This window comes from Balaenoptera borealis (genome assembly GCF_965194805.1).
Source record: "Balaenoptera borealis genome assembly, chromosome: 3".
In the NCBI taxonomy this organism is placed as follows: domain Eukaryota; kingdom Metazoa; phylum Chordata; class Mammalia; order Artiodactyla; family Balaenopteridae; genus Balaenoptera; species Balaenoptera borealis.
In genome coordinates, this window is record NC_138866.1 from 39,221,659 (window position 1) to 39,235,510 (window position 13,852).

At 40.5% G+C, this 13,852-nt stretch overlaps 2 long non-coding RNA genes across 4 annotated transcripts in view; both read left to right on the top strand.

The window, feature by feature from the left end:
- Nucleotides 1–13,852, top strand: part of LOC309626206 — a 1,050,100-nt gene that overhangs the window by 827,066 nt on the left and 209,182 nt on the right. The window lies entirely within an intron of this gene.
- LOC309626204 overlaps nucleotides 6,966–13,852 on the top strand; it is a 39,144-nt gene continuing 32,257 nt past the window's right edge. The window contains exon 1 of one of the 3 annotated variants that reach the window (XR_014243017.1): nucleotides 6,966–11,514. This is a non-coding gene — a long non-coding RNA (uncharacterized lncRNA). The remainder of the gene's footprint in view (nucleotides 11,515–13,852) is intronic. The other 2 variants (XR_014243018.1, XR_014243019.1) reach the window with 2 other exon arrangements.

The window sequence follows — 13,852 nt, forward strand, 5'->3', positions numbered from 1 at the left end:
ACAGTCTTCTGCAGCCTCTCTTGAGAAGCTCTTGTAAACATCTCCCCAGCACCACCACAATCTAGCACAGTACTTAGCAGAAAGTACTGTATCGGCTTTATATATACTTAATTGATTATTTGGTTGAATTGGTCTTGTGTGTACACACCATCTCCTAGCTTCTCTCAGGAGCTAGCTATCAAGTAGTATTTTGTACCTTTCACTATTTCTCTGATTGCATGTCATGCTATTCTTATTCTTTAGGAGAGATATCCAAAAAGCACAAGGGCTTTCTGTCTGTAGATGAGGTTCAACTCACTTAACTTTCCTGATACTGATCTTTTAAAAAATTTTTTTTTATGTAATATGCATTACAGGAAAACTTACATAACATGTCTGAGTAAAAAGCATAGCAGGAATACGAACACGTATGTACCTTCTACCTGTATAGGAACCAGAACATGACCAACACCCATCACATAAATCTCTGAATTCCTCCTCTAACCTATTCTCCTGCCTCTGCCATTAGTTTGGTAATGACCACCTTACTTTGTTTCTCATTCTCTTGTAAATATTTTATCACACGTGTACGGATCTCTAAACAATATATTGTTTAGTTGTGGTTGATTTTGAACTTTATTAAAATGGTATTGCAATTTCTAACATATAGTCTTTGAATTGCTTTTTAACTTTAATAATGTTTCTAAGATTCATTTATGTTATTTCTTGTAGCTTTAATTCATTTATTTTCACTGCTGCCTAATATTCCATTGTGTGAATAAACAGTTTATCCATTATTTCCTCAATGCAAATTTAGGTGGGTTCCAGATATTGCTGTTATAAACAATGTTACTATGAACACTTTTGTACCTGTCTCCTCTGATGTGTAGGATTGGCATATAAAATAAATGACACCAAATTAAATTGAACTTCAGACTGTTTCTGGGGTTACTATTTACTTCCAAAGGTCAATTTAGATTTTGATACACTAATACCATACCCTAATTACTACAGCTTTTTTTTTTCTTTTCCAAAATCTTATCTAGGAAGGAAAATCCTTTCATCTTATTCTTCTTCAGGAGTATCTTTTCTTTCTTGTCTGCTTTACTTTTCTTTTTCGTATGCTTTTCTTTTCTTTTAACATCTTTATTGGAGTATAATTGCTTTAGAATGTTGTGTTAGTTTCTGCTGCATAATAAAGTGAATCAGCTATATGTATACATATATTCCCATATCTCCTCCCTCTTGCATCTTCCTCCCATCCTCCCTATCCCCCTCTAGGTGGTCAAAAAGCACCGAGCTGATCTCCTTGTGCTATGCAGCTGCTTCCTGCTAGCTACCTATTTTACAATTGGTAGTGTATATATGTCCCTGCCACTTCCTCACTTCGTCCCAGCTTACCCTTCCCCTCCCCATGTCCTCAAGTCAATTCTCTACGTCTGCGTCTTTATTCCTGTCCTGCCCCTAGGTTCTTCAGAACTTTTTTTTTTTTTTTAGATTCCATATATATGTGTTAGCATACAGTACTTGCTTTTCACTTTCTGACTTACTTCACTCTGTAAGACAGACTCTAGGTCCACCCACCTCACTACAAATAACTCAGTTTCGTTTCTTTTTATGGCTGAGTAATATTCCATTGTATACATGTGCCACATCTTCTTTATCCATTCATCTGTCGACAGACACTTAGGTTGCTTCCATGTCCTGGCTATTGTAAATAGAGCTGCAATGAACATTGTGGTACTTGACTCTTTCTGAATTATGGTTTTCTCAGGGTATATGCCCAGTAGTAGGATTGCTGGGTCGTATGGTAGTTGTATTTTTAGTTTTTTAAGGAACCTCCATACTGTTCTCCATAGTGGCTGTATCAATTTACATTCCCACCAACAGTGCAAGAGGATTCCCTTTTCTCCACACCCTCTCCAGCATTTATTGTTTGTAGATTTTTTGATGATGGCCATTCTGACTGGTGTGAGGTGATACCTCATTGTAGTTTTGATTTGCATTTCTCTAATGATTAGTGATGTTGAGCATCCTTTCATGTGTTTGTTGGTAATCTGTATATCTTCTTTGGAGAAATGTCTGTTTAGGTCTTCTGCCCATTTTTGGATTGGGTTGTTTGTTTTTTTGTTATTGAGCTACATGAGCTGCTTGTAAATTTTGGAGATTAATCCTTTGTCCCTTGCTTCGTTTGCACATATTTTCTCCCATTCTGAGGGTTGTCTTTTCGTCTTGTTTATGGTTTCCTTTGCTGTGCAAAAGCTTTTAAGTTTCATTAGGTCCCATTTGTTTATTTTTATTTCCATTTCTCTAGAAGGTGGGTCAAAAAGGATCTTGCCGTGATTTATGTCCTAGAGTGTTCTGCCTATGTTTTCGTCTAAGAGTTTTATAGAGTCTGGCCTTACATTTAGGTCTTTAATCCATTTTGAGTTTATTTTTGTGTATGGTGTTAGGGAGTGTTCTAATGTCATTCTTTTACATGTAGCTGTCCAGTTTTCCCAGCACCACTTATTGACGAGGTTGTCTTTTCTCCATTGTATATTCTTGCCTCCTTTATCAAAAATAAGGTGACCATATGTGCATGGGTTTATCTCTGGGCTTTCTATCCTGTTCCATTCATCTATATTTCTGTTTTTGTGCCAGTACCATACTGTCTTGATTACTGTAGCTTTGTAGTAGGGTCTGAAGTCCCGGAGCCTGATTCCTCCAACTCCGTTTTTCTTTCTCAAGATTGCTTTGGCTGTTCGGGGTCTTTTGTGTCTGCATACAATTTGTGAAATTTTTTGTTCTAGTTCTGTGAAAAATGCCAGTGGTAGTTTGATAGGGATTGCATTGAATCTGTAGATTGCTTTGGGTAGTATAGTCATTTTCAAAATGTTGATTCTTCCAATCCAAGAACATGGTATATCTATCCATCTGTTTGTATCACCTTTAATTTCTTTCATCAGTGTCTTATAGTTTTCTGCATACAGGTCTTTTGTCTCCTTAGGTAGGTTTATTCCTAGGTATTTTATTCTTTTTGTTGCAGTGGTAAATGGGAGTGTTTCCTTAATTTCTCTTTCAGGTTTTTCATCATTAGTGTATAGGAATGCAAGAGATTTCTGTGCATTAATTTTGTATCCTGCTACTTTACCAAATTCATTGATTAGCTCTAGAATTTTTCTGGTAGCATCTTTAGGATTCTCTATGTATAGTATCATGTCATCTGCAAACAGTGACAGCTTTACTTCTTCTTTTCCGATTTGGATTCCTTTTATTTCTTTTTCTTCTCTGATTGCTGTGGCTAAAACTTCCAAAACTATGTTGAATAATAGTGGTGAGAGTGGGCAGCCTTGTCTTTTTCCTGATCTTAGAGGAAATGGTTTCAGTTTTTCACCATTGAGAACAATGTTGGCTGTGGGTTTATCGTATATGGCCTTTATTATGTTGAGGTAAGTTCCCTCTATGCCTACTTTCTGGAAGGTTTTTATCATAAATGGGTGTTGAATTTTGCCAAAAGCTTTTTCTGCATCTATTGAGATGATCTATGGTTTTTCTCCTTCAATTTGTTAATATGATTTATCACATTAATTGATTTGTGTATATTGAAGAATCCTTGCATTCCTGGCATAAACCCCACCTGATCATGGTGTATGATCCTTTTAATGTGCTGTTGGATTTTGTTTGCTAGTATTTTGTTGAGGATTTTTGCATCTATGTTCAGCAGTGGTATTGGCCTGTAGTTTCCTTTCTTTGTGACATCTTTGTCTGGTTTTGGTATCAGGGTGATGGTAGCCTCGTAGAATGAGTTTGGGAGTGTTCCTCCCTCTGCTATATTTCTTCCAGAGTATCTTGACTGTTCTTGGACCTTTGCTTTTTCATATAAATTTTAAATTGAACTTGTCAAATTTCTCTAATAGTACCATTGGGATTTTGATTGAATTGCATTAAATCCATGTCACTTTGAGAAGGATAACATTTTTAGCATATTGAGTCTCCCTATCCTATAAGTATTTAAGTAATCTTTAGCATCATCAGTAAAGTTTTATAATTTTTCATGCATGTGGATCAATTCCCTGAGCCTATGCACACAGTCACAGTGTGATGATAGTGGTTTTAGCAGGGCTCTCTTTGACTGTCTCTTTCCCTGGTCTTTCCGTTAAGCTGTCTGCCTCTTTCGGTATCACACCCAGCTAGCAGACTCCACTAAATGCCAGCCGATTGTCCTACTGCTTTTGACAATGTCCTGGAGCATGAACTGCTTCATAGTCCAATTATATTTAGGTTCCTTTGCAGAGATAGCCATTGAATGCAGTCTTGAGGTTTGTTCTGATCCCAGAGGGCTCTTCTTAGTTGTCTCTTTCTCGGGCTCTCTCTGGTAAACTAGCTGGTCTGCAGTTTAGTTTCTTGCTGCATGGAGCTACCAGCCTCCTCTTAATTACTTGCCACCAAAATATGCATTGTTTTCAAGAGCACCTTGAAGTTTGAATTTTCTCACACTCTTCCAAATAAAATCAGTTCCTCTAGGGAGAACTTCAGAGTTCTCTGTTCTAGTGGACTTTTCTCTCCCCTTGGGCAAAATCTCTGAGCCAATGCTCAAGCTGGGAATGGGGACTGTGTGCCATGTCTTTCAGAGTGATACCCCTGCTTTATAAGCAGGGTTCTGGAAGGGGGCATTAGCTTCTGCCTCTCAAGCTGCCTCTCCTGGCATGGAACCCCCATGTGAGCTGTGTGAGCTGGGGCGAGGGTGACTGGGGTCCCAGCACTCATAGCCTCCTGAATCTGGGATAGGGCCTCTGTCCTATGAGTTGTGTCTGAAAGGAAGAAAGGAGTTCCTAATCTCTCCATTCTGTAGGACATACTTATCTGGAATTTAACGTTTGCAACATGAAGCTAAGGAGGATGAGAAATGCTGACAGCTTGGCTCTCCCAGGGAGATCCATAGCATTTTTACTGAGATCTGGGAGAAGAGGGAGCCCCACCTTCTTGGCCATGCCCGCCCAGAGTGGAGCTTTTGTCATACAGAGCAGGGTCGGGGAGGCAGCAGGTCATGGCTCAGGTGCCACTGACTCTTGCTGTTCCTACCAAGATTTAGTAGGTTTTCTTGAATAAATGTTTCTTCATCTGCTGTATGCCCTTCAAACAATTTCAAGAAACTTTAAATTGTTGTTGTCTAAAATTTTCACCAGTTACAGTTGTTTCACGGGGTAGTAAGTCCATAGGGCTCCTCATACTGCCATTTTCCTGGGGATGCATTTAAAGGCAACTCAGGTTTTCAACCATCTAATGTAGAACAACTCACCTCAAGAAGATAATTAAAATTTTAGTGTGATAAATATGAAAGGGGTGAGCACAGCACAACATGGGAACACCTAGGAGAAACTCCTAACCAGTCCCTGAGAGGATAAGCTTTCTAAAGTAGAGCTGAATTGTGAAAAATCAGGGAAAGAATTAAGAAGATGAAGATGAAAATAGGAAGAGTGCTGCTGATGCAGAAAAGAAGCAAGTGCAAATGCACAAAGAGGAAGAGAGAATGTTAGGAAGTTTTATCACTGCAGCACTGGATGCAAAAGAAAGAAGTTGTAATATTTGGAAAAATAGGCAGGAGATCCCAAGGTCTGGAATGCTTTGTGCTGGGAGATTTCCCGCCCCCCCCCCCCCCGAAATTCTTAGTGTTCTTGTACATTCTGAGCCTTCGGAGTGAAGATGCTTGATTATAAGTCCTAAAGACAGAAAACTCTGAAGAGGTTTAGAGACTTATCTCCCCTGGAGGCATTTGCTTGCATTCCAAGGCTGTAAAGGAAAGACAGAGACCCTCCTTTCTTCCCTCCCCACAGAAAAATTTGTTTACATTCCTTAGATGGGCAGATGTGCCAGCTGCTGTATATAAGCTCCAAGTCTCATAATTTGAGGGTTCCTCTCTTGTGGTACAAACCCTGCTGCACATACAGGTGAATATCTGGCCCTCACTGTGTAGCCTGTGGGGAATTGGGGCACCAGGGAACCAGAATTAACATGCTCTATGAATAATAAATGGTCTGTTCTGTGGTCTAGAGGTCTGGTGTTTCTGTGTGTGTGTGTGTGTGTGTGTGTGTGTGTGTGTGTGTCTGTGTGTGTGTGTATATATATATATATATATATATATATATATATATATATATATATATATATATATATATATATATATATCTCAGATCCTCACAGTTTTGGACTTAACACCAAATATAAAAGCATTTGAACTATCAGCTAAAGACTATCAATAGCTCTGAATATTTTTTAAAATGTTTTTTCTGTTAACAGAAGTAATCATATTTCCTATACAATATTATAAAGATACAGAAATGTATTATTAGTAAAAGTCTTCTGATACTCCACTCCTCAAGGACAATTACTATTTTACATTCGCAATTTTTAAGTACGGAAATAACATAACCCTAGTTTTGTTTTAGGAAGATTGGTTTAGCAACAGTGCAGTGCAGCAGGGATGGGGCAGATAACAGGGGAGGTATAGGAAACGCAGGCAAGAAAGGATGAGGCTGTATTAGTGGACATGTAGAGAATGGTGTAAATTAAATACCTAGAAAAAAAAAAAAAGACTGTGTGTCACTGACTTTGACGATTTGATAACACTAAAGCATTACTGTTAAAGTTTTAGGTGTAATAATAGTGTTGCGGGTATGTCAAAAAAAGAATATAATTTTTAGAGATACATACTGAATTATTTACAAATGAAATTATATGATGTCTAGAATTTGCTTCAAAATAATGGGTGGGGAAGGGAGGGATGCGTAAAGGTACTGATGAAAAAAGCCACGAGTTGAGATTTTTGAAGCTGGTACTGTGGCTGATGCTGGATAAGGCACCCAGATGTCTCAGGAATGACTTACTCTTCTGGCTGCTGGGAGTGCGGCAGCAGGTGGTCCTCAGCTGTCAGTCCTCCTTGGGGATTGTCTCAGCGGAAGAAAAGCGCCCTCATCAAAGGTCATTTCTTCTGAGGGCAGCCCACATTCAATGACTGATCACTGTAGGGGCCTCAGCCCTCTTTGTAACTTGGTACCCCTCTCAAGGCTATCCCACAGCTCCCATGTGGCTGCTGAAAGCCTCTGTTGGGACTGCATCTCAACTCAGTTTCTCCCTCTGCCCACTTCTCTTTTTTCCTGTCCGCGTGTTTTTCCTTAAAACACTCCCTGATAAATGTCCTGCAATCTCCATCTTGGAGTCTACTTCCCCAAGAACCCAAACTGCAGAGACACTTTTTTTTTTTTAAGTATTTGTTTATTTATTTATTTATGGCTGTGTTGGGTCTTCGTCTCTGTGCGAGGGCTTTCTCTAGTTGTGGCAAGCGGGGGCCACTCTTCATCGCGGTGCGCAGGCCTCTCACTATCGTGGCCTCTCTTGTTGCGGAGCACAGGCTCCAGACGCGCAGGCTCAGTAATTGTGGCTCACGGGCCTAGTCGCTCCGCGGCGTGTGGGATCTTCCCAGACCAGGGCTCGAACCCGTGTCCCCTGCATTGGCAGGCAGACTCTCAACCACTGCGCCACCAGGGAAGCCCTGCAGAGACACTTTGACATCATTATACTATTCTCTTTACTTTTGTACATGTTCAAAAGTTTCCATAATGAACATTTAAGAAAAGGGCAGCATCAGACTGGATGTGGTGGATAAGGGTAAAAGTGACAAGTTTTGTCTAGGGCTCTGATTTTGGAGACTGGGTGGTGCCATTCACTGAGCAGGTGATGCAGGAGGAAGAGCCATTTGGAGGGCATATGAAGAGTTAGTTTTTGTTTTTTTTAGGATTTTACTTTTTTTCATCATTTTATTTTTTAACATCTTTATTGGAGTATAATTGCTTTACAGTTGTCTGTTAGTTTCTGCTTTATAACAAAGTGAATCAGCTATACATATACATACATCCGCACATCTCCTCCCTCTTGCGTCTCCTTCCCACCCTCCCTATCCCACCCCTCTAGGTGGTCACAAAGCAACGAGCTGATCTCCCTGTGCTATGCGGCTGCTTCCCACCAGCTATCTATTTTACATTTGGTAGTGTATATATACCAACGCCACTCTCTCACTTTGTCCCAGCTTACCCTTCCCCCTCCCCGTGTCAAGTCCATTCTCTACGTCTGCGTCTTTATTCCTGTCCTGCCCCTAGGTTCTTAAGAACCATTTTTTTTTTTTTTAGATTCCATATATATGTGTTAGCATACATATTTGTTTTTCTCTTTCTGACTTACTTCACTCTGTATGACAGACTCTAGGTCCATCCACCTCACTACAAATAACTCAATTTCGTTTCTTTTTATGGCTGAGTAATATGAGGAGTTAGTTTTTGAGAGGCCAAACTTGACGTGCCTGTGGGGAGCAGTCTGGCCTGGCCATGGATTATCAAGCTAGAGATAACTCTAGGTAATGATGATGATAATGAGTTATTACCTTGGTAATAACTCTAGGTAAGGTAATGATGACTTACAACATCTTTAATGACCGATACAAACTTCACTTGTGTTTGCCCAATTATAGCTGAACGTGTTAGAACCTCGTAGAATGGGAATTAACCCATTGATAGCAGGCACCACATTCTAGAATATTTCTTTCACCTACAGGTCTCAGAATAACCCTGTCTTAGTCTGTTCAAGCTGATAAAACAAAACACCATAAACTGGGTAGTTTATTCTTCATGGTTCTAGAGTCTGGAAGTCCAAGACCAGAATACTATCACGGTTAGTGCTAGCTGGTGAGAGCCCTATTCCTGGTTGCAGATTCCTAACTTCTCATTGTATACTCACTTGGCCAAAGGGGCGATGGAGCTCTCTGGAGCCTCTTCAACAAGGGCACAAATCCCATTCATGAAGGCTCCACCCTCATGACCTAATTACCTCCCAAAGTCCCCACTTCCGAATACTGTATCATCTTGGAGGTAAGATTTCTACATATGAATTCTGAGGGACCACAAACATTCAAAACATCACAAACATCTTAGACTCAGTCAATCCTCAGTAATTGTTCTTTGAATAAATGGATTTAATTGGAAGAGCTAGAAAATGGTCCTGTTTTCCCCATTCCATTCCTCTGATCATTTCTTCTCTGGTCTCTGTCACACAAGATCCTCTCCTACCTTCAATCATGTGAGTTGTCCTTGTGCAAGCAGAGTGCAAGGTTTTAGGAACAATCAAAGATGAATCAGATGGGAACCTCGCTCTGAAGGAACTAAGAGTTTGGTAGGGGAGATAAGACATGCATAAATGACCACAGAAGGTTGAAAAAAAGAAAGAGAAGTAAGAATGCAGAAGGACTAAAGGTGAAGTTCACAGGGATGGCAAATACTTGCAGCTGAATTTGCCTACAAAGAGGAAAAGCACCTACCCAGGCTGCGCTGGCTCCTCTCTAATTTGCGATGTTAGTAGCTTACTTCAGTTAGGTTTTTGCTTTAAATACTCTACCAGTAGGCTGGAGAATTAGGCAACGGCTTATAATGGCTTACCCCAAAGCTTGTCCAGTACTCCTATTAGAGTATGTCATAAGCAGTCGTGTGTGGAACCATTAAAAAAAAAAAAAAAAAAAAAAGCCGTTTTAGGGCTTCCCTGGTGGCGCAGTGGTTGAGAATCTGCCTGCCAATGCAGGGGACACGGGTTCGAGCCCTGGTCTGGGAAGATCCCACATGCCGCGGAGCAACTGGGCCCGTGAGCCACAATTACTGAGCCTGCGCGTCTGGAGCCTGTGCTCCGCAACAAGAGAGGCCGCGATAGTGAGAGGCCCGCGCACCGCGATGAAGAGTGGCCCCCGCTTGCCGCAACCGGAGAAAGCCCTCGCACAGAGACGAAGACCCAACACAGCCATGAATAAATAAATTAATTAATTTAAAAAAAAAACCGTTTTAAAGAGTCAGTAATATTATCCAGAAATATATGGAAAGGATCTCTACATAAAAGTGTTTCTTAATGTTTTAATATTTCAGAGATCTCTAAAAAATATTTCACTTAACAGCGTCCTAGCCTACTTGTCAGGCTATATATATGATGTTTCTCAATTTTAAAAAATGCTTTTGTGATAAACATTAAAGAACCCCACTCCTCCAATCCCCCGGCCTGCTCTCCTCCGTGAAGAATCACCAGTTTACAATGATTTATTAAGCATCCATAAGATCAAAAGAGTTGTAGTATTCTCCCTAAATGACACCTCTCTAATTAAGCACAAACACGGTGACTGAGGCTACAGTTCAGTTTTTGTCAGGAAAAAAATATTCAGAACACCTCGGCTACTTGTTTTAAATGTTAAAATTAAAAGAGAATTTTTAATGTCCTACTTTTTAGGAAATTCTATTTGAGAAAACATGAACAATGAATTTTCCTGAAAAAAACAATTTAAAATAAAATATAAAATGTAGTCAGCTGTGTATATACAAAAGCGAGGTTATTTATTCTAAACAATACCTGGCTCCGTACTTTACAACAAACTGCGAAATCGTAACCGAATTACAGGAGATTAAATTTAATGCCCCAAGCTTTTCTGTTTTCCACAAACTCACCTCCCTTCTTTCCAAAAAGATTATCCTCTCCCAAAGGATTCTCAGGGTGCAGACACACAATAAATTAAAAAAACACGACAAGCAAAACAAAACAAAACAAAACAGACCAACAACAATAAAAACCCACCCGGGGCAGCTAAAGTTTCCATTTAATTACTTAAGCATATCTCAAAGTGCTTTATTTAAAATAAACGAAGACTTTGAGTGCCTTAGGGGTAATATGTTGAAATGAACATACAATTTCTCTGTTTTTGATAAGATTAATAGATAGGACTAATCTTTCTAAACTGTTGCATAGCTACGCAATCTGTTAGGCGACCCCTCGGCATTTCTCTGTTCTACAGAGCACAGCTTAACACTCCAAAGCATCTGCTTGGGAGTTCGGAAGACAGCTCTACCTACAGCAACACTTCACTTCTCCTTCCCTCAAATCTCCCCCCGCCCCCCAAACTCCAACATCCAAAACGGCCAAGTTTCAGGAAGGGCTGGCAGCCGAAGCGAGCAACTCACAGAAGACAAAGGGCAGCGCGGGGCCCACGGGCCCCCGCCGGCCCTTCCATCCGCTCGCGCGCGCGCGCGCATCCTAAGGCCGGGCGGGGCGGTGCCTCCACATGCGCTCCCACACGTAGGCGGGAGCCCGGCGCAGCAGCCACACGCGCCGCTCCTGCCGCCTCGCGCGGGGCCCCAGTCCCGGGCCGCGGGCGGGGCCGGGGCTGCGGTGCTGAGCCCCAGCACGTACTGGGGCGTGGCCTGCAGCGCGACGGGCGGGTTTTGGAGAGGTTTCTCCGGGCGGCTCACATTTCACATCGTCATCATGTAGGCACCAGGGCGCCAGGGACAGAAGTGGAGCCGGTCCCTTCCGCATCCTTGCTGTTCTCCCCGCTGAGGGTCTGATCACTGCCGCTCTCAGGCACCTGTCTTCCCTCTCCGTGCCGGAATGGAGCCAAGACAAGGGAATATAAGAAATTAAATAGTACAAGGAGATCGGGTGTCTGAGCAGCGTCTTGGATAATACCGTCCACTACAGGTAAGAATAAAAATTATGTCCAAACCTCTGAAAGATGTGAACACAACAAAGCTCCGGAAGGTGTTCATAGGAGGGTAGAGGTAAGGTGTAGTTTTTGTCTTACAGGGAGACTATTTCATTTCACATCCTACAGATTGAACTAATTCTCTGTAAAATGATCTGGGACAACAGGCTCAGCGCTATTTAAAAGGAGGAAATATGAGCAAAGTGGTTAGTGGCAGACTTAAAAAACACCCCAGTAAAATTTTTTTTACATTTTTGTTGGTTCCACATAGCAACGTGTTAGCAAAGGTTTTATTTAACCAAACACCGTTTAAAAAAAAAAAAAGATTTTGTATTATTTGCAACTTGTTTTTCACGTTGCTACATTGGAAATTTGAACTTTTGGAATGTTGAGGTTTCTGCAAAGCCAGTAACTTTATCATTTTTGCATTTTAGAGGTTGTAGGGGGAAATCAAACTTTAGAATGGTAGTTGTGAGGTTAATACAAAAAGAAAATAAACGTGTCTAGCATGCTATTAAACAGCGCTGACAGAACCATACCATATATTCATCTGGCCTTTTATAGTTTATCAACGTGCATTTCATATACCACCTCATTTACCTGAGTTAATGTCTCCATAACCAGACACCGAAATCTCTAGCTCAAACTCAAAACCCACTAAATAGCACCAGAACACCACTTTTATTCATTTCCATTTGCCTTGCCATTCCTCTCATACAACATCCCCTCAGTGTCCTCTATGATTTCATTACCGTCAAGGGACACCCACCCTCAGTTCCCTACACCCCCGTTGCTTTCTATTTGCCATTTAAACAGTTAATGGGAAAAGGGGTAAGGTTCTGCTGGACTGGCTAGCACCTCACCAGCTCAGACACTCTGAATCATAGGCCATCTCTCCAAGATTGTTTTCTCGTCTACAAAATGAGATACAGGTACTATTTCATAGTGTTTTTTTTTTTTTTTAAGATTGTGAGATAACATGCAAAATGCTTAGCACAAAGTCTAGCATATAGCACTTAAAGACATTAGATTCATTTTAACTCCTGATCTAAAAAAAGTACCTAGCAGAGGTAGGCTCCCTGGGGAACTCTTTTTCAGTTCCAGAGTTAATAGTGAGGCTTAGAATAAATGAACAAAATACACTAAACTCCTCTGCCATACTTTTTTCAGATGTGAAAATAATACTGTGGTCATTCACTCACAGCACGACCAGAGGAAGAAGTATAGGCATTCATCAGGAAGGGAGACAATACAGGACTGTAGCTGCTGGTGTAGAGCTATACTTGGCTAAACGCATTATAAAGACATTTGTTACGGTCTCAAAGAGGCTGGCATAATGCTGGGAGGAAGGGCTGGTTCTGCTATTTAAAACAGCTTCAAGCACTCCAGGGGGCTTATTTTCTGAATGACCAAGGGGTGGATACTTGTTTTCTCCCAGCTTTACCATCGTTTAAAGTGGCTTTCTCATCTAAATCATTGCTCCACAAGTCATCTTCCTACTCTTGGTCATTACAGATCTGACCATTAACTAATATTTGAAAACGATAAACTTCTAGATTTCAGCTTAAGTTAATTTGCTAACAAAATGAGCAGAATTTTAAATTTCAACCCGGGAATATTAAGCAACTACTTTATTCTAAAATACCACCTCTAGTACTATCTGTAATTAAATGCAGAAGCACTTTGGATCATAGTATTTGCAGTGAAATATGCATATGCCCCTAAAAACTTAGATTGAGTCTTAATATTGTAAACTTTTGTTCCCATATTTTCATGTAATTGTAATCAGATTTTCTTCATTCTAAGATAAAAACAGCCTCCTAAGATCTGTGGCTTAATTTTGTCCAGGATATTTTGTTCCTGTAACCTCAGGATACAGGGCCTAAGGCTCTGGCACTGCCTATGTAATTTGTCCATAAAAATAATTTGCTGTTACTTCTAGGAGCAGGGATTCACTGTTTCTGATTATATCTTTTTGTGCTGTCTGATTTTTTAAATTTTAAGTGGGAATGTATTACTTTTACAATCATAAAAGAAATAATGCTATTTCATTTTAAAAATACAGGAAAAAAAAAAGCTATTTAAAAAATTTAAAATATACAGTATCATTAAGACAAAAACAAAGCAACGTTTTTTTAGTTTCATATTAGAGTCAGAAGACCTAAGTTTAAATCTTTGGTCTGCCATTTATTACCTTTAAGGCTTGGACAAATCCTTTATCGTTTGAGGTCTAAATTTCTTCATCTGTGAGGGACAATAGATTGGAAATCTTTAGAGCAGGGGTCCCCAACCCCCGGGCCACAAACCGGTACCAGTCCGTGGCCTGTTAGGAAC